Source organism: Callithrix jacchus, chromosome 2 (genome assembly GCF_049354715.1).
Source record: "Callithrix jacchus isolate 240 chromosome 2, calJac240_pri, whole genome shotgun sequence".
Classification (NCBI taxonomy): Eukaryota; Metazoa; Chordata; class Mammalia; order Primates; family Cebidae; genus Callithrix; species Callithrix jacchus.
The window spans coordinates 26,194,576-26,216,273 of NC_133503.1; the positions used below are offsets into that span (position 1 = coordinate 26,194,576).

The 21,698-nt window shown below is 40.0% G+C and overlaps 1 long non-coding RNA gene across 4 annotated transcripts in view; it reads right to left on the minus strand.

Moving 5' to 3' along the window:
• LOC103789015 (uncharacterized) overlaps positions 1-14,080 on the minus strand; it is a 724,824-nt gene extending 710,744 nt beyond the window's left edge. For all 4 annotated transcript variants that reach the window (XR_013530713.1, XR_013530714.1, XR_013530711.1 and 1 more), the window contains exon 1: positions 13,905-14,080. This is a non-coding gene — a long non-coding RNA (uncharacterized LOC103789015). The remainder of the gene's footprint in view (positions 1-13,904) is intronic.
• Between the last annotated feature and the right edge of the window lie 7,618 nt (positions 14,081-21,698).

The following is a 21,698-nucleotide window of genomic DNA, read 5'->3' on the forward strand; positions in this document are numbered from 1 at the left end:
CCTAATGCCCATCAAAGATAGACTGAATAAAGAAAATTTGGCACATATACAACACAGAATACTATGCAACCATAAAAAGTGATGAGTTTATGTCCTTTGCAGAGACATGGATGAATCTGGAAACCATCATTCTCAGCAAACTGACAGAAGAACAGAAAACCAAACACATGGACACAGGGAGGGGTCTGTTGCGGGGGGGCTAGGGGAGGGATAGCAGAGGGTGGGGAGATTGGGGAGGGATAACATTAGGAGAAATACCTAATGTAGGTGATGGGGGGATGGAGGCAGCAAACCACCATGGCATGTGTATACCTATGGAATAATCCTGCAAGATCTGCACATGTACCCCAGAACTTAAAGTAAAATTAAAAAAAGAAAAGAAAAAGATAGTAATAGAAGAAATCTCTAGTAAATCATATAAAGCACTTACCACAGCAGCTAGACAAAGCAGTATATCAACAAATTTTTATTATTCTTATGTCTATTCTAATCTTTCGATTTTCCCCAACAAAATATCAGCAAGCAAAAACCAAGTATATTTAGAAAATGTGCCCTTTCACAAGAACAGAAAATGAAATACCGCATGTTCTCACTTATAGGCAGGTGTTGAACAATGAGAACACATGGACACAGGGAGGGGAGCACTACACACTGGGGTCTGTTGGGGGGAATAGAGGAGGAACAGCAGGGGGTGGGGAGTTGGGGAGAGATAGCATGGGGAGGAATGCCAGATATAGGTGAAGGGGAGGAAGGCAGCAAATCACACTGCCACGTGTGTACCTATGCAACTATCTTGCATGTTCTTCACATGTACCCCAAAACCTAAAATGCAATAAAGAAAAAGAAAATGTGTCCTTTTATTTTTTGTAATTATTTGGCAACAGTTAAGTGGACATATCATTCAATTCCAGAATCAGTTTGAATCAACAGCTATGTTCCACACAAATCTTTCAATTATTCAGATGATGTATGTGAAGCACAGAAAGGTAAAAGCCCCCTTTCAGAGATCACATAACAGTGGAAATCTGAGATTTTTAAGACCATGAGATCAAAACTAATTATGGATTTGGGGGCAACTGGTCAGCTTCGTTATGTGGCTATAACTTTATTTTTAAAAATCTAATCATTTCTATCTTAAAAAAAATTTTTTTTTCTGTTTGTTAGACAAATTGAATTTGAGATACATGGCCAGGCGCAGTGGCTCATGCCCATAATCCTAGCACTTTGGGAGGCGGAGGTGGGTGGACCACCTGAGGTCAAAAGTTCCAGACTAGCCTGGTCAACATGGTGAAACCCCATCTCTACTAAAAATACAAAAAGCAGCCAGGCATGGTGGCTCATTCCTGTAATCCCAGCTACTCAGGAGGCTGAGGCAGGAGAATAGCTTGAACCCAGGAGGCAGAGGTTGCGTGAGCTGAGGTCCCACCACTACGTTCCAGCCTGGGTGACAGAGACTCTGTCTCAAACCCCCCCCCCAAAAATGAGATATATATCAACCCCATACAAAAAGCTACAATACATTTATCCACTGATTTATAGAATTAATCTATGCTAATGAAATAATCATCTTTTTCTGTTGTTGAAGGCAAGGATTACATCTTAATCTTCTTTCTATCCAAAAAAGTGCTTTGTAAAATGTCTCCTAATGAGTATTTGCAAAATAAATAAATAGAGAATTATATTTTCTCTTTGTTTCCCTACTCTTCCTGCCTCTTTCCTTACTGTGCCATTCACCAAAGACAGAGCTGCTCTTTCCTACCTCTGAATCTTTGCACCTGCTGTTCCCCTCCCTGGAATGCTCTTACTCATCTCTTCAATTGACCAGCTTATTCTTGGCCTTCGGTTATTGGTTTATGAGTCATTTTCTCAACAGGGGCATCCTGGATCATCCATCATGAACCCAAGCAACTTATTATCTTACACCCTGGTGGCTTGTTTGCTTGTGCCCATCACAGGGTGAATGACCAGTGGTGTGTTCTACATAAGCTACATAAAACACGGGAGGTTAACTAACTGGTTTGCTGCTATATGCCAAGCATTGTGTTAGCAACTTAAAAAGGCTCAATAGATAATCATTGAAAAAACGAGCAAAAGAAGGCAAAGCAGAGACCCAGAATGAATTTTTTACCTAGTATTAGGAAAAAAGGAGCTGACTCCTACTTGTCTTATGTTAGAATTAGAAAATATGGACTCAGTGCACTTGATTTTCTTTGTCATTAAAATAATTAATTAAATTCATTGCAGTGTGCAAATTTAGCACATTGGTGTGTTCTGAAATCATCACTCCCCAATCTGAAGCATTAGCTTGATTCTAGGCAAATATTACATCCTCTAAAGTTAAAACTGGTTACTACATTAGGGATTTTCTGTTTCTTTTGATAACTGAGCTCCACTGGTTATTCAAGAAATCAGCACTTATGCTTCAGTTTTTTTTCTGTTTTGGTTACAGAGACACAGTAGGTCGACTCACAGGACAATGATGAAAACAGCATCTCCCCCGACCTCTATCATCTTTCTATATAAGTGGATCTGAGCTGACAGGCCATTATAGTAGTACAGTACCCCGCTGACATTATTGACCGAAAAGCAACTACTTTGTTTATTTTCTGTTGACTTAATGATGAGACAGGCACAAATAGAGCTTGCTGTCTTTGCTTTTAGCCCTTAATCCCGTCATGGTGTTCAACCACTATCATACTGGTCATGTAGAGAGAAATATCCAGCTAAGCATAAACCCAGCCCAGGGATCTTTTGAGATGATTGCAATCACTCTTCCATTTACAATGTTCCCCCTTTCACCATATCAATCATGGGAAAATGCATCTCAAATCCCTCATTAAAATTTTTTTTGCCATAAAAACATCCTTAAACATTTTATAAATTTTATTTGCTAAATTATTTGACTCTAAGTAATATAATATACTTCATTTATACAAGCAATCATCCCCAATACTTGGAAATGCTTACAAGGAAAGAAAATTAAAACAAGATTTTAAATTGAATAGAATTCTTATGACTAGAATATTAAAGAATCATTAACATTTACAAAATATGTTCTATGAGTATTTGATTTAATATTCATTCTTTTTGTGCATTTTTCTCGTGTTTTTGAGCCACTCAAAACAATTTTTTTTCTGGTCTCAAACACAATTCTTACAAAGCTTCTAAAACCCTAATCTGTCTGCCAGTAGTACCTAAGCAGAAAAATCAGCCTTATACTTGCCTAATTCCTGGAAAAGTCAGAGTTAGAACTGATCACTTTCAATAATCATCCTCTATATGAAAACTGCCAGTGGATTATCCTGATATGTAGTAAAGTAATATGTATGTAGTAAAATATGTAGTAAAGTAAAATATGTAGCAAAGTAAGATAAATAAATATGTAGTAAAGTAAAATAAATAAATTTCATGAAACAGAGAAATGAATAGGCTCTTGATCTCTTTCAAAAATAAAGTACATTTTTGACAGCCCTATATACAAGATCTTTCAAATAGCAGACCCTCAAATACTTTTATTCATATGAGTTTCTTTAGAATGACTCATAAATATCATCAGTTTTTCCCCTTAAATCAAATACCTACACGTCTTTACCTGATGGTAGAAGTGATTATATTAAAATACTTTACCCTGAACTTGTATTTCTTTGTGTTCAACTGTTTGGAAAACTTCCGATATGTTTAAATCTCTTTGCAAAAGTTGTAATCAGCTTCAAAGAGATAGTTTACATATAAAATATTCTTTCCCATATCACTGAAAGAAATTCTAGTCACATATATATATACATTTTGAAACGGAGTTTTGCTCTCATTACCCAGGCTGGAGTGCAATGGCGCGATCTCAGCTCACCGCAACCTCCGTCTCCTGGGTTCAAGCAATTCTCCTGCCTCAGCCTCCGAGTAGCTGGAACTACAGGCGCATGCCACCACACCCAGCTAATTTTTGCATTTTTAGTAGAGACGGGGTTTCACCATGTTGACCAGGATGGTCTCGATCGCTTGACCTCGTGAGCCACCCACCTTGGCCTCCCAAAGTGCTAGGATTATAGGCGTGAGCCACCGCACCTGGCCACCAATATTTTTTTAAGAAAGTGTATGTGGGGTGCAAATGAGAAGATAAAATAATGCAGAGCATGACATATTCATATTCTTATTCCCTAACTGTTCAGTTTTAGCATTTGGTGTAATTTGAAGCAACCTTTTTAAATTGCATTGTTGATTAGGTAATTTTCCTCTTCAACTATCCAATTTTTCTGAAGCTCATCTTGAATTGAGTACATTAATATTAAAGTTTGCAAAATAGCAACCTTGAAAAAACATGCACTCTGACTTTTCCCCTTACAGAAGTGACTTCATCAGTGGCTGCAGCTCTCTGATGCCCAATCAGCTGCATAATGATGATGACGATTATTATTTATTGAGCACTTGCAATATGCCAGCACTGCCAAGCACTTTACATGCATTATTTTACTTAATTTCTTCAACAACAAGAGACAGATATTACTATCTCCATTCTATAGATGAGGGAGCTGAGGCTCAGAAAATTTAAATAAACTACAAAATCTCACCAATGAGAGACCGTATAATTGGAATTCAAAGCCAGGCAGTATGACCCAGAAGTTCCCACTCCTAACTAGCTTTTTTCTTAAGTGGATGGTTTAATCCAACTGGTTGTTTAATAAGAACAAGCAAAATTCAAAAAGATCATGAGTTTTTTTATTAGTTCAACAATTTTGACATTGGGATGACAAAAACACTACAGCCAGATCTCCCAACAACTGAGCTGATTATTTCTTATGGTCAATTATTCAAAACGATTTAACTGGTAGTAAATAAAGATAAAGGCTTTCTGAATGTGGGGTGGAGGGCTCATGAATTCTCATTTCAGTGGCATCAGCTTAAAAGATGTACTCTAAGAAAGTTAGAGCTTTTCATCTTCAAAGTCAATATTGATTGACCTGTATTTTTTTCTCTAACTTTTGAGAAAGATATGGAAAGAAAATAAAAGGGTTAGCTCAGCCGAGAACATGATCAAGGAGAGGATCAAAAAATATAATTCCACTGTTCTGTGCTCTTTGGCTTAAAGAACTAATGAGCCAACAATGAACTAATAATCTGTTCTGATATATATTTGAATAACTTCACTTGACTTGGGTGATTTGTCAGAGAAATTGATAGTCACAGAACTGTGAATATTCTTTTCCACTTGTGAAAATCTGCATTGTCTTTTTGAAGCTTTCTTCTATGTAAACTTTATTAAACATAAGCAAGGGAAGCACAAAATTCACCAAAATTCAATGGAGTATCTCATTTACTTTGCTTTTTTAAATATATATATATATATATATATATATATATATATATATATATATAAATTATTGCACTTTAGGTTCTGGGGTACATGTGCAGAACATGCAGGATTGTTGTGTTGTACTGGCCCAAGCAAAGAAAGTCAAAACCAAGACAAAAGTATGCCAAATTGCAGGGTTTTTATTGCCAGTGGCTATGGAGGACTTGCGTCTCTCCAACCAGTGGCCCCAAAAGGAGGGTGTCAAGACTTTTCACACCTATAAAACCACCTCAGGAGTGAGGGTGAGGGGCAGGGGTGGGGGTGAGGGGCTTCAGACATTCTGAGGGCTAGCGGGGTTCTATAAATCTCCTCCTGGGCGGAGATGAGGGTGAGGGGCTCTGGACATTCCAGTGGATTCCTGGGTGAAGATGAGGGTGAGGGGCTCTGGACACTCCGAGGGCCAGGGGATGTTTGACATTCTGATTGTTACTTAAGTGGTTCACAAAAGTTAAGATAAGCATTTGTTTATACATTGTCTGGGTAGGGTGGAAATCACAGACCTTAATTACTTATTACAAGTTGCAGGGGCCAAGATGGCGTGGGTTTGGACTGCTTGCCTGTCACATTAGGGGTTACAGAGAGCAGTTTCAACAGAAAGTGAAGGTATGGTTGAGATATGCAGTTTTATGGGGCTTTTAGCGTGTCACAGTTGCATAGGTACAAAATCAATGTGCAGAAATCACAAACATTCCTATACACCAATAATAGACTTAAAGAGAGCCAAATCAAGAACGACCTGCCATTCACAATTGCTACAAAAAGAATAAAATACCTAGGAATGCAACTAATAAAGGATGTAAAGGACCTCTTCAAGGAGAACTACAAACCACTGCTCAACGAAATAACTAGGACACAAACAGATGGAAAAACATTCCATGCTCATGGTTAGGAAGAATCAATATTGTGAAAATGGCCACAGTGCCCAAAGTAATTTATAGATTCAACGCTATCATCAAGCTACCAATGACCCTCTTCAAAGAACTGGAAAAAACCACCTTAAACTTCATATGGAACCAAAAGAGAGCCCACATAGCCAAGACAACTCATTTACTTTCTTATATGTTCGTTCTCTCTCTCTCTCTCTCTCTCTCTCTCTCTCTCTCTCTCTCTCTCTCTCGCTCTCGCTCTCTCTCTCTCCCTCTCTCTCTCCCTCCTTCCCTCTCTCTCCCCCTCCCTCCCTCTCTCTCCTCTCTCTCCCCTCTCTCTCTCTCTCCCCCCTCTCTCCCTCCTACCCTCTCTCTCCCCCCTTCCCTCTCTCGTCCCCTCCCTCCCTCTCTCTCCTCTTTCTCTCTCCCCTCTCTCTCTCCCCCCCTTCCCTCTCTCTCCCCCCTCCCTCCCTCTCTCTCCTCTTTCCTCTCTCTCTCTCTCTCTCTCTCTCTCTCTCTCTCACACACACACACACAATGAAAATGACCCTTACTTCACCATTGCATACACACCTCAGCTACTTATGGGCTTTTATGACTCTAATGTAAAGCATACAGAATTTCTTTCTGTATGCTTTAATCAAAGATTTATTGAGTACTGTTATTTACCAGGCACTATGAACAACACCAAGTACAGAAGGTAAATGATCTGTAACTGCCATTGAATTTTGAAGGATCTTTAGTTAAAAAGAGTCATATGAAAAACAAAAGAGCTAACATTTTTCCAAGCATTTATATGCCAAGCCAAGTGATCTTCATTTATTCTCTGCCTTAGTTATCACAAGAGCCTCAGGATGGAGGTACAATTACTTTCTTTCATTTGTCAATTGAGGTAACTGAAGCTTACATAAGCCAAGTAATTTACAAAGGATTACAGAGTTAGTGACATACCTACTGCTGCCATTACTATAATAGAAGGTCACTTACATTATGCATCTACTATGTACCATGAATTGTTCTAAGCACCTGATATAGTTTCACTTACTACTCTTATTGTCCACCATTTATGATGAAACAGTAGCACAGAGATGTTAAATAAGTTCTCCAAAGTTACCAGTAGAACTGGGGTACCAGTTGTTCTTAATAACTCACAGACTCAAGTCTGGCTTTGCCAAAACTCATGCTTGTAATCACTATGAAACCGAAAGATAATGGATGGACTCCATGATTAGGACAATATTCCAATCTGCCTGGTCAGAGGATACGAATGAAAGAGGAGATCCTGAAGAACATGGTTTATTCCCAAAGATCAAATGTAATACTCCGTGATCTCAATCTACAAATTTTTTTCTGAAGTTGTAAAATTCAGCAGAGAAATAGGGGCCATGAAAGTACAATTTCATGGCTCAAGTTTGCCACATTTTCCTGATCTACAATGAAGGAGTAAGTGACTAAGTGTCATCCATTATATAATACTTTCCAGCTTTGAGCAGGGTATTCCACAAGTAACGGGAAAGCAGAAATCAGGTACGTTTTGACTTAATGTTTTGTTTCAAAACCCGGTCATAGTGACTGGCGCACGGTAGCCACTCAATAAATTGTTACTAGATAGATGTTGGAAAAAAGCTGTTTTAACAAGCACTTTGCAGTATTTCCAGGGCTGGGCCTCCGGCAAAGCAAATGAGGCTCCTGTCTTGGCACAAAATTTAAGAGGCATCAAAAAACTCCTTTGGCTTCAGGCTCCAATATGATTCAGCACAGCATTTTTACTGATCCAGTTCTTACAAAAATGTAGATGTTTCACTCATCATAAATTATTTTGCACCAATTTTGCCCAAGCCCTGATTACACACACTCTTGATACTTTCAAGATACTTTCCTGCCACTTACTAGCTGTTTTATCACATGTAAGTTACTGAATGCTTTCTGAGACTCAGTTTCCTCATTGGTAAAATGGGAATAAGAAATTTTAATTTATCATACTATTGTAAGAAATGAATCAGGTGATGTGTGCAATCTGACTCAGTGCACAGCATAAAGTTGGTACTCAATAAATATTACTCCCCTTGCCTGACAAGAGAAGTGTCTATTAAATCTTTTCTTTACATAGTTAATTATTTTATTTAATTTTTCTTCCCCAAGAAGACCAACCAATCTTTACAGAATCTATCACTCAAGCTGGTTATTTCTCCCAACAGGAAGCTGCCTCTTGGGCAGACTGTCTGAGCTCAGGGGTTCAAGACCAGCCTGGGCAACATGGCTAAACACCGTCTCTACTAAAAATACAAAAAAGATGGCCAGGTGTAGTGGCACACTCCTGTAATCCCAGCTATTCAAGAGGCTGAGGCAGGAGAATCACTTGAGCCTGGGAGGCAGAGGTTGCAGTGAGCCAAGATCATGCCACTGTACTCCAGCCTGGGCAATACAGCAAAACTCTGTCTCAAAAAAAAAAAAAAAAAAGAAGAAGAAGAAGCTGCTGCCTCTATAGTATGTCAAGATAGCAGTTGATTCAGAAAAGTCAGATAGAAAAAATTGCAGCCAAAGGTTCCTTATTATTGAGATGGACTAATACAATTCATGGTTTCCACCTGGTGGTTTTGTCAGCCTATCTGATAGATACAATCCAGATACAGTAGAAACTCTCTTACTAGACTCAGCAGATTGATGAAAATTCGTGATCTCCTCTGCAAAAGCTACTGATTGCAGGCTAGGCTGAATGTTTGAGGCTTGTACGTGACCTCCTGGAATGCCATACACACTTCTGCTGCCTCCAGCTGCATGCTTACTAAGAGTGTGTTTGCACCTAGTCAGTAAAATTTAATACATAAGGCAAAGAAAAATTAGTGCAAAAAGGGAGAAAAGATGCTATCTCTATGAGAACTAAGTTCAATGCTTTAGAGAAACAATCGATACAGGCAATGTAAGCCAAGAATATTAAAACATGACTCAGGCAAGGAGCCTGCCTTCCTGGATTCACAAGGAAGTAGAGGATTTTAGGTACGGATGCAACTTTAATACAAAGTAGAAAGTGATGCCTACTATAAGAAAATCACACCTAAATTTCTATGCAAATAGATTACAGTTTGAAACTAAGGGGTTACAATTCTAACATTCAGTTAGAATCAGATATTTAATTTCTAAATCCTAAAACTGATTTATTTCCAGCTAGGCACGGTGAGTCAGGCCTGTAATCCAAGCACTTTGAGAGACTGAGGTAGGTGGATCAATTGAGGTCAGGAATTCAAGACCAGCCTGGTTAACATGGCAAAAACCCCGTCTCTATTAAAACTACCAAAATTAGCTGGGCATGGCAGCAGGCGCCTGTAATCCCAGCTGCTCAGGAGGCTGAGGCAGAAGAATCACTTGAACCCAGAGGCAGAAGCTGCAGTGAGCAGAGATAGCGCCTCTGCACCACTCCAGCCTGGGTCACAGAGTGAGAATCTGTCTCAAAAAACATAAAAATAAACTGATTTATTTTCTATAATAAATCTAGAAAAGGCTAACTTGCCATCCTGCAAATAAAGCCAGTGGAACTTTAATATTGCAATACTGAGAATATATTTTTTATGAAAAAAAAACCTTGTATATAATTGTTATTTTATCATAAAACCTGGAGTTGAATCTAGCTATACTTTCCTAAGATTGCAATAAACCTACTAATTGCAATGACTATTCCTCAAGAATTGAATGAATGTGGTTTACTGGCAAATTCATTTCTACGTTTCTGCTGGGTGGTCTTGGGCTCTTGCTAAGCCTCTCTGACGGTCGGCTTTCTCCTATGTAAAATTATGGATAACAACGCTTATTTCATGGGGCTGATGTGAAAAGTAAATGAAACAATTTATGTAAGTGCTGGCGCATGACAATTACCCTTCTCTGCCGCAAGGCAGTGCCCCCACGGGTTTAATTAAAGCTTTGGCTCTTTGCCTCTCAGTGAACAAAAAACTTTGAGTGTTATAATTAATGGATGAAGTCCAAAAAAACAGAATGTCAAAACCACACGCAGGATAAAAAACGAATGAGCTGGCATCCTTTTCAAACTCCTAGGCTCATTTCCCCCCTAAATTTAGACAGGGCTGGCTGCTTGAAAAATGGTGTGAGACTGCCATCTAGTGGCTACATGGAGGAAAACCAAACCCCTCATGTTCAGGAACCAGAGCTAGAGAATCTTTCCAAAAGGCTCCTCTAATTTTAAAAAACACCCCCTCAACACAAGACTTGATTGGCAGCAACTTGCCAACTTCCTTAATCACAGCAACGAAACTACTAACACATTCTTCGAGTTCTCCTCCACTGTGTGCCCCACATTCCTAGCCAAGGCCTTGCTGTTCTGTGGTCCCACAGGCTTCCACCCTGTCAAAGCCAGCTGTCAGCCAGCTGTTACGTTAAAAAGAATCTGATTCATTTACATGGTAATCTAATTTAAAAATAAGTTGTGCTGCAAAGTAACCCCATGGGGATTTGCATTTTAATTTGATTTCATTTAGATACTATTTGGCTTTGCTTTTGGTTTTACTATGCATTTAGCTAAGGATGCAATTCTTTAAGGCAGTGTCTCTCAAACTACATCAAAGTGCATCCAAATATGCTGGAAGGCTTTTTAAAGCTAAGAATACAGGGCCACATCACTACATTTTCTGAAAATGTGACTTTCTAATGAGTTCCCAGGTACTAGTGAAGGAAGTAAAAATATTTTACCCCGAAGTATATTACCTGACATATTTTGAGTTGGCTGCCAATGTACTAGCAAAACGCAGCAGCCCTGCAAGGCTGCCTTTTGTGGGGAAGATTTGCATCTGAAGAGAATCTGCATTCATGCAGGAAGGTCCTCCCTCGTTCAGACCTAAGAAAGATTACCTGAGTGTCTGACACCTTTAAATGTCTGAAGGAAACATTTACCATCTATTCTCTCTGAAAGCTGCTACTTTGCTATCTAACAAGACCACTTTTGTGAACCAAGCCTGTTCTTCTCCCCCTCCCATAACCTGTCTTGCCACTATAACCTGGTTTACCACCATAACCTGGTTTTGGTCTTGCAGTGAGTCTTCATTATTTCTGTAAGCTCAAGATGCACCCCATTAGGGGGTTGGGCGGTCACTCTGTAGTCTTTCCCATGTACACATTAATAAATTTTGTATGCCTTTTCTGTAATCCCAGCACTTTGGGAGGCTGAGGCCAGTGGATAACCTGAGGTCAGAAGTTTGAGACCAGCTTGACCAACATGCTGAAACCCCATCTCTACTAAAAATACAAAAACTAGCTGAGCATGGTGGCAGGTGCCTATAATCCCAGATACTTGGGAGACAGAAAAATCGTTTGAATTCAGGAGGCAGAGGTTGCAGTAAGCTGAAATTGCACAATTGCACTCTAGCCTGGGCAACAGAGTGAGACTCCATCTCAAAACTAAATAAATAATAAAATAAGAATAAATAAAAATAAAAACCTTTCTGTAACAAATACCAAACAGAGCTCAGATATCCAAGGTTACCTGGGTCTAAGACTTTCAGGATGCTGTCCTTACTTTGGCTCAGGAAACTCTTTAAATCATATTTTGTGCTTCAGCCCCTTGCTTTCAGGTTGATAAAACCTTTCCTGGCCAGGCGCAGTGACTCACGCCTCTAATCCCAACACTCTGGGAGGCCAAGGCTGGAGGATCACTTGAGGTCAGGAGTTCAAGACCAGCCTGACGAACGTGGTGAAACCCTGTCTCTACTAAAAATACAAAAATTAGTAGGGTGTGGTGGTGCGTGCCTGTAATCCCAGCTACTCAGAAGGCTGAGGCAGGAGAATCACTTGAACCCAGGAAGTGGAGGTTACAGTGAGCCAAGATCGTGACATTACACTCCAGCCTGAATGACAGAGCAAGACTCCATCTCAAAAAAAAAACTTTCCTACATTACCACCTACATTTCTGAAATTCATTCTCTCCATCTCCATTGCCACCACTGCAATGCACTTGAGGTGACCACCCCATCTGTCCAGGTCTCAGCATTTATGTCACTTCCTCCAGGACTATCTCCCTGACCACCAGTCTAAGTTCAGGGGCCTGTCTTAGAACTTTCACAGCACCCTACACTCCCTTCTACACTCAAGCCATGACCACAATAAATGTAAATTGAGTGTTCACTGGTTCCAATCCCAGCCCAGATGCTGAGGGTTTTACCATACACACATTGTATCTCAAATGCAGGGGCAAGGCCTGGCTCGGGAAAGGTGTTCAGTGTTTGTCAAATGGATGAACAAATGAATGAATAAAAATGAGTAATCGAGTAGCTGCCCTCTCCACTTGACCCCTTATATAAGACATAAAAAAGATGACTAGCTCTGCGTAAAGTGTTTCCCAGTTCAGAAATGTATAGCCTTGGTAGGAGCATGCTGACTTCCCAGGGTATGGTGAGTGGCTATAATCTGAGTAACAAATCACTGCTTCGAGTCAGGCTTATACTCAGGACGTGATGCAAGCGACTTAGCTTAAGTTCAACAAACACGAAGAAGCCTTATGGTAAATCAGGCGTTGTGCTCGAGAAACCAAGTATAAAGATCTCCTAATTGCTCCTGTGAGACAGGCACACAAACAGAACAGCACTGCATGATCCCAGAGGGGGAGAGCTGTGTGGGCTAATCAGGAAAAACGAATTAGGCCTTTGTCATGAGTTACATAGTGGCCCTTGAAAGATATATCCAGACCCCAACCTGAGTATCTGTGAAGGTGATGTTATTTGGAGAAAAGGGCTTTGCAGATGTAATTCAGTAAAGAATATTATGATGAGATTATCCAGATTTACAAAGGCCCTGTGTTCAATGACTAGCATCCTTCTAAGAGAAATGAGGGGAGATTTGAGAAAAGGAGAAATATGGAGATGGCTATGGGAAGCTGGAGGTAGAGATTGGAGTGACAGGCCAAGGAACACTGAGGACTGCCTTGTAGGTATTATTTCCCACTCACTAGAGGATTTTTTTCCCTTAGTTTTTCTTTTTACCTAAAATCAGCCACTTTATAACTAAAACATACAGGTATCCATATGATTGAATTCCAGGCATTGGAACGCCTTTTGTTGGTAAGAGACTCCCTGTCTTCTGCTAAAGATCCTGTAAACTACTCAACTGTGCAATGCTGTTTGCTCAAAGCATTTTTTTTTAAATGGAGGTTCACTCTTGTCACCCAGGCTAGAGTGCAATGACATGATCTCGGCTCACTGCAACCTCCACCTCCTGGGTTCAAATGATTCTCCTGCCTCAGCCTCCCGAGTAGCTGGGATTACAGGCATGCGCACCATGCCTGGTTATTTTTCGTATTTTCAGTAGATGGGATTTCACCATGTTGATCAGGCTCGTCTCGAACTCCTAACCTCAGGCAATCCACCCACCTCGGCCTCCCAAAGTGCTGGAATTATAGGCGTGAGCCGATGCACCCAGCCACTCATAGCATCTCTTAATAGATAACCCTGTAAAATAAGATATTGAAAATGAAAATAAGATAAATTTATATTTTTAACCCAAACAAGATCTTATCAGGCTACTTACTTTGAAACACATGGTCTTCTTCAGTACTTGCCCCTAATGGCAGTAGTCTTAGTAAAGATTTAATTTCGTAAGAAAAAAATGGTCCTTCTCAGTCCCCAAGCCAAATGTCCTCATCATCCTACCCTCAGAAACTCTACCCACACTTTGCCCAAGTTCCCAAAACTCACCAATCTGGATTTGATCCACCTCCAAGCCCAAGCGGGATGGGTGCTCACACACCTGTGATCCTCAATCTATGAGAGTAGCCAGCAGACTAGAGAAGCACTTGATCTGCCCAAGATGTCACAGGTGAGTTAAGTGGGTGCTCTCTGAGCCAGTTCCTAAAACTATAGCTTGGGCTTCTGGTCCAATCTAGGGAGAGAGCCCATGGTCCTCCAGGCTTTGCTGACCTCACACTGGTCTATATGACCTAGGGACATCAAAGTGTTGCTTTTGCCCCCTCTTCAAATTGTGCTGTTTCAGCTTCTATTTCTCCATCTTCATCACTATACTGTCTCCCTGGGGTTGGAATGTCAAGGAACCAATATAGTGAAATGTTCATAGCAACAAATGGTCTCCATAATCTTTCCAGGGAATAAATCAACTCTATTTTACTGTCCCAATAGGCTTTTAAATATCCCAGTTTCATATGAATTTACATCAAGCCATAATGAGACAGTGGGACAACATTTAAACCACATATCAACTACATGGCATTTAACTCACCAACTCAAGTGTGTAAGAAATTTCACATGTATTATTTTCTTTAAACCTAATTTTCTTATTATGTCCTTCTGTAGAGTTCCATAGGAATCCAGGGAGCTTGTAAGTACTTGAAAAAAATCAACAAAAGTTATTTAATCTTGAGCCCATTGCGATTGCTGCCACTATCCCCATTGTCTGATTTTGCAGGCCCTTTGAAATGGGTGACTCCACCGCAACCATGACATTGGGGCACAAGGCACTTTGCCAAGCCGCCTGAGGGTTCAGGCTCCTGGAGTTGAGCGTGCTATTGGCAGTTTATTCTGTAGCTTTGCCATTCTCTAGGTGGGGGCTGGGGCTGCTGCCAGGATTCCATCACGTCAGACTGCTATTGTATCATGGCCTCTTACCACTCCTAATCACGCAGCTGATTAGAGAGCAGTCCCTCTCAGGCAGTCTGAAGTCTGGCTTTGCTAGAACTCCACGATGGCCTAGAATAAACAGAATAAAAAGGTTCCCCCTGCCTGCAACCCCCACAGTCTGAATTTTCTCCAATGAACACTGCTGTTTCAGGCCTGATATATGCGCCCCCTGGTCATTTGCCCTTATAGATGCCCTATCCCAGAAAAGGGCTGATGAGCCTCTGGAGTATGAATCACTTCATTATATTTTATATCATTTTCTAAAATTATCTGATACTATAAAGCCATGCAAAAAGATTAAGGGAAATCTGAACTGCCTTTTAACAAGGTGTGCTGAAATATGGTTTATTGTCACTCCAGTTCAATAAAAATTCACTGAAGCAATAGTAAAATAAATGTAAAAAGTCCAAATTCAAAATGTAAAGAGAATGGGGGAGGAGACAATGAAGAAGAAATTACCATGATTTTTTTTTGAGATAGAAAGTTGGTATAGGAATGATAACTGACTTACCAGAGCTGACAAAGCTTAAAACATGACTTCAGGAAAGAGGTTTCCAAGAAGGAAATCCTACTCAGGAAAGAAAGTAAAAATGGAAGGAAGGAAGGAAGGAAGGAAGGAAGGAAGGAAGGAAGGAAGGAAGGAAGGGAGGGAGGGAAGGAGGAAAGGAGGGAGGCAGGGAGGGAAGGAAGGAAGAGAGGGAAGAAGGAAGGAAAGAGGGAGGAAAGGGAGGGAAGGGAGTCAGGGGAGATAGGGAAAATGAAGGAAGAGATAGAGAGAAGGTGGGAAGGGAAGGAGGGAGGAGAGATAAGCTCACAGAAATTGAAGGTCCCAGGTACCCTAGAAGATAGACTGATATGTGGGTGATCAATTGAAAATCTGTATCAAAGGAGCAGTTAAGCTCTCAGATCCCCATGCCCTCATCACAGCCAAGCAATTGCTCTTCCCCAACCCCCACAGCATAAGGCAGTGCTTGTTCTTGAAGGACTCTGAAGCAGAGAAACCCTAGACTCTGGAACACCAGGCATCCAGAAAGCAAGAGAAGGCATCTGACTAAAGACAGGCTCTGAAAATCCCAGATCCCTTCCCTACCTCACTCTCAAAGCACTTTAGAATAAACTTAGTTTTAAGAAAATCTCTGCTGACAGAATATCAGAGGATCCCTCGGTGGAAAAAATGAATGCCCCTCAAGAAACTCTCTATACAACTTTTGTGAAATAGTTTTGTGAATAGCTCTCTCATTTGTCTAATCATCATATGCCAGAGGTGATGATGCCAGTCACTTTGGCATGACTGACATCTTGGACCCTAAAATTCCTTGTTGCTGAGGCTGTCCTGTGCAATGCAGGACGCTTCACAGCATCTTTGGTCTCCCCAACTAAATGTCAGTGGTGGCCATTCAAAAATGTCTCCAAACAGTGCCAAATGTCTCCTGGGGAAAAAACTTAAGGCCCACATAAATACTGCCACCCTACAAGGAAACCCATTAGCCCATTAGTCAACAAATACCACAAACAGACACACAGCTACCAATCAGTTTTCTAATTACTCACTTCTAACGATGAGCAGTCAATGGAAACTCCAAGGCAAAATAAGAAACTAAAACCAACTGAACAAAGAAACTCTTAAAAATCAGACTGGGAGTATTTCTGTGTATATTTAAAATTGTCCATGAGAAAAAAAAAGTCATTAAGAACAAAATAAATAAAAATATGGAGATAATGTAAGAAGCAGTTAAAACACCAAGGAATTTTGTCTCAAAAATGAGGGTTCAGTGGCTCATGCCTATAATCCCCAGCACTTTGGGAGGCCAAGGAGTGTGGATTGCTTAAGGTCAGGGGTTTGAGACCAGTTTGGCCAACATGATGAAACCCCATCTCTACTAAAAATACAAAAAATTAGCCAGGCATGGTGGTGCACACCTGTAGTCCCAGCTACTTGGAAGGCTGAGGCAGGAGAATCACTTGAACCCAGGCGGTGGAGTCTGCAGTGATCCAAGATAGCATCACTGAACCCTAGCCTGGGCGACAGAGTGAGACACCATCCACCATCTCTCACATACACACACACACACACACACACACACACACAAAATGAATAAAATGAGAGTTGGGGAGATGATTTGAGTGACATCAGTAAATATGGAATTAGCTATCACTATTAGTGATGAGAAAACATAAGGTGATAACTGCCAAATGTGTGCACAGACAGGCAATATAAAAACTTAGAAAAAGTTATCTTTCTCTAGGGAAGTGGGTAGGGATGCCTCCACCCAAGAGACAGAGTGAATGATCTTTAAGGGCTGGTAACAATTAAGAAGGGTGGAAGGAAGTGTCGGGTGGGGGAAACATTTCAGGAAGAATTGTTTAGATGAGACCACACACACAAATTAGGAAAGGTCCAAGCATACGGAGACAACAGAATCAATGTCACTAGAACAGTAACAGGGAAACCAGGTCGGATTTGAGTTTCCTCAGTGGAAAGATAGGAGGGCTCCAGTGGAAAATCCCCAAGGTCATGTCAAACTCTGACTAAAATGTTACTAACTAGAACATCTAACTAGAATGTCTAACTGTAATCTACTGTAGAATGTCTAAATTGGGCTGGACGCAGTGGCTCACGCCTGTAATCCCAGCACTTTCAGAGGCTGAGGCGGGTGGATCACGAGGTCAAGAGATTGAGAACATCCTGACCAACATACCGAAACCCTGTCTCTTCTAAAATACAAAAAGTTAGGTAGGCATTGAGGCACACACCTGTAATCCCAGCTACTCAGGAGGCTGGGGCAGGGGAATTGCTTGAACAGGGAGGAGGAGGTTGCATTGAGCTGAGATTGAGCCACTGCACCCCTGCCTGGGGACAAAGGAAGACTGTCTCAAAAAAAAAAAAAGAATGTCTAAATTGAATCTATAGTAATTGTAAAAATTGTTAAGGGGGATATCAACCCAGTGTTTAGAATTAGGAAGTATCTTTAGGATTCCAGTCCTGGAGAGAGAATATGTTCACATCCAGGCCTTTGAGAAAGTGACAAAATGAAAAGCATCAGTTTATGATGTCATTATTTGAGGATAATTAGTAAAAGAAACATTGAATCCACTAAAAATGGGAATATCATTTCCTATTAAATAATGGAAAAATTTCATAGGGACAATCATATTCAGAAGAAAAACTAAAGACTTTTTATACATCAATCTTAAAAAATTGTTTATGCTTACAATTATGTCCTAATTCCTATAATAAACAAAAATAGAATTAAGGATTGACTTTTTGCTTTTGGCATGATCCTTTTGATAAAACTATATGAGAGCCCCTATGTCAGTCTTTCTTTCATATTCCATTTTCAGATTTTTGAAAAATCTTCTACAGTCTCATCAATTTTCCCAAGGACTTTACCTTATCCTTTGATATTGAAATCCCTCAATTCTGAATTATCTGTGTTGCCATCATCTTTTTTATTTTTTAAATACAGAATCTCCCTCTGTTGCCAAGCTAGAGTGCAGTGGCTCATTTTCAGTTCACTGCAACCTCCGCCTCCCAGGTTCAAGCAATTCTCCTGCCTCAGCCTCCCAAGTAGCTGGGACTAAAGATGCATGCAACCACACCCAGCTATTTTTTTTTTTTAATATAGACGGGGTTTCTCTTTGTTGGTTAAGATCGTCTCAATTCCTGACTTCATTATCTGCCCACCTTGGCCTCCCAAAGTGCTGGGATTACAGGGGTGAGCTGCTGCACCCAGCCACCATCATCCTTTTATAGGGTTTGCAAATTTATGGTATAATTTATTTGGGTTATATTTACACTACATATTCTGCTTGACATTGACCTAATGGGTGGGCTAAACACAAGTGCTGATGACTGAATCACTTAGATGAGACTAATATCATAAGTGTTTGGTTCACCAGTGAGTACTTTCATTTACACATTCATTGTAAGTGGAGCCTGAGCACTTAACAAGAACTGTGCCTATTACAATAGTCTTGAGCTTACCTATAATATAAAGGCCCTTTGTCCAGAAGAATGGTAAAGAAGGATTAGTCAAATATTCTGGTTAACTGATAACTTTGGGTTTCCCTAACCTTTAACCTACAACTCATGAGAGAAACATGGAGTGACAACAATAGGCCATAACAGCCATCACGAAGAATAAGAAGCAACAATCTTTCTTCTCAAATCAGAATCATAACTAACTCTCACAACCCAATATTCACTGGGTGCTCTATTCCACTAATTGTATTTGGTACCAGTAATTAGACTGATATTTGCATAAGAGTGTCAAATGTATCCATTTCTAGAACTTTCTGATTGGCAAAGGGACAAACAATAGAATTTTGGAGTAGTTATTTTCCCTGCCAGCTGTGGAACTTTCTCAACAGGCATGTATTGACCATGGAAATGATCAGGTCTGATTATACAAATGTCAATCACTTAGGCTTTAAGTTCAAAAATAGCATGAGGAAGGCACTGCTGATATTCTTGGCACTCAGTTGCAACAGAATCATTCTTTCTCTACAGAATTTTAGGTGACTTTCAAGTCCATTTCCTTTTCTGACTTTCCTTGACATATTACTGTTTTGACATTCATCTTACAAACTGTCTAATCTTTCCTAATTTTATAATTAGGTAGTTTTAGAACTTCAAAAAAGAACCTAAAACACTGATAACATTTTGATCATTTTGGATGGCAATATATCTCTAAAAGTTGAAGCAGTGGTGACAACAGACTTGTTAGAACACTCTCTTCATATTCTGAGATTAGTGAATTTACAGAAATAAATTCTACTTTGCATGGAAAGCTGGGCTCACTTATCTTTAGAAAAGTTGACTCTTTCCTTACAGAACTAGCCCATGTACTGTACACTATGTGGTTGCCTACATAGTATTTGAAAGTTACTGAACATGCTGCCTAAATATCTCCCTGAGAGGCATGCTTTATTGTCTAAAATTCCCACTTCGAGATTCATTCCTTTAGATCCCCATGTTATCTCATTAAAATTTGTATACTACCATTGAGAAATGTGGCCGACTGCATTTTCCAAAAATAGCCACTGCAGTATTTCTGCTTTCACACACCAGAACGTTACCACTTCCTATCAAGATTTTCATTTTCCTTGAATTGAGGTAGCCTGTTTGGACTGCCTTGACAATGAGAAAACAACAGAAGAGATGCTACATGACTTTCATGACTGGTTCCTAAAAGACAATAAAGCAGGCCAGGCATGTGGCTTATGCCTGTAATCCCAGCACTTTGGGAGGCTGAGGCGGGCAGATCATCTGAGTTCAGGAGTTCGAGACCAGTCTGGCCAAATGGTGAAACTCTGTCTCTACTAAAAATACAAAAAGTTAGCTGGGCATGGTTGTACGTACCTGTAATCCCAGCTACTCGGGAGGCTAAAGCAGGAGAATCTCTTGAACCCAGCAGGCGGAGGTTGCAGTGAGCTGAGATCATGCCACTGCACTCCAGCCTGGGCCACAGAGGAAGACTTCATCTCAAAAAAAAAAAAAGACAATAAAGCTTCTGCCTGGCATGCTCTCTCTTTCTCTATCTCCCTATCTTTGTGCTCATCCTTGGAACCCAGACACCATGCAAGGAAGCCAAGTAGCCACATTGGAAGTTCACATATAAGTATTCTGGCCATACCAAAGTTGAAGTTCCAAGTGACAGCCAGCATTAAAGCCACATATACAAGCAAGTGAAGCCATCAGAGGTTTCCGGTTACCAGCCTCCAAGCCACTTGAGCTGCTTCTAGCTGAATATAGCAGAAATGAGCTGTCTACATGTATTCCCAAATTACAGAATTGTTAGTAAAGCAAATGACGTCATATCTCTGTCACTTTGTTGTGGGGCTTTTTTGTTTTTCTATTTTTAGTGTTTTGTTTTGTTTATATGTAGCCATAGATAACCAAAACAGGACTAATACATTAATATTGGTACAAGTTACTTTTTAGATTAGCTATTTTGTAGCAGATATAAGAACCATGGGGATGACAACATGGCACATGTAAGATTTAATGAAGAGAAAGGGAAGGAGGGAACTACTGTATCTAAAGCAAGACTTTTTCCATTTATGGTGAATCAACCTGCCAGGGATGGGAAGGGGAAGAGAGAAGAGAGATGGCAGGAAGGCGAGAGGAGAATATAAGTAAGAATTTCCAAAAACAAATTCTTTGGATGGGGAGTATAGGTGATCATTCCATATTTTAGAGCAATGAGACTTTTTAAAAATAAACATGCAATACCTAGTTATAATTACCATTATCATTAATTTTCAAGACCAATTTTTCATTCCATGTTTTATGAGGTAGCCAGGACTCCAAACTATTCACCGTGGAGTTTTTTCTCCCACTTCCACATATAACAAGCATTTCAGAGAAAAACAACCTTCTACAACCCCTTCCTATACACCAGGAAAGCTCAAGTTATCCACAGACTTTATGCATATGACTTGCTGTTCTCAGGAAACTGTTGTGACTTCTTTCTATATAATATACACACACACACACTCACACACACAAACACACACACACACCACACCCCTTGGTATATAACTATACACACACACACACACACACACCACACCCCTTGGTACATAACTCTCTCTATATATACATACACACACACATATATATACATATAATCCCATATACACATATATATATATAATTCCATGTATATATATATAAAATCCTATACACACTTTTTTTACTTCAATAATGATAGAATATAATAAAGTATTGCAAAACAATAAATAAATGGACATAGCAAATGATTTACCTTACTAATTGCTATTTAGTTTAATACTGTCATTACGGCATAATTTCCCTGGAAATAAACCAATTATAAAATGTGGGGGTTTAGAAAT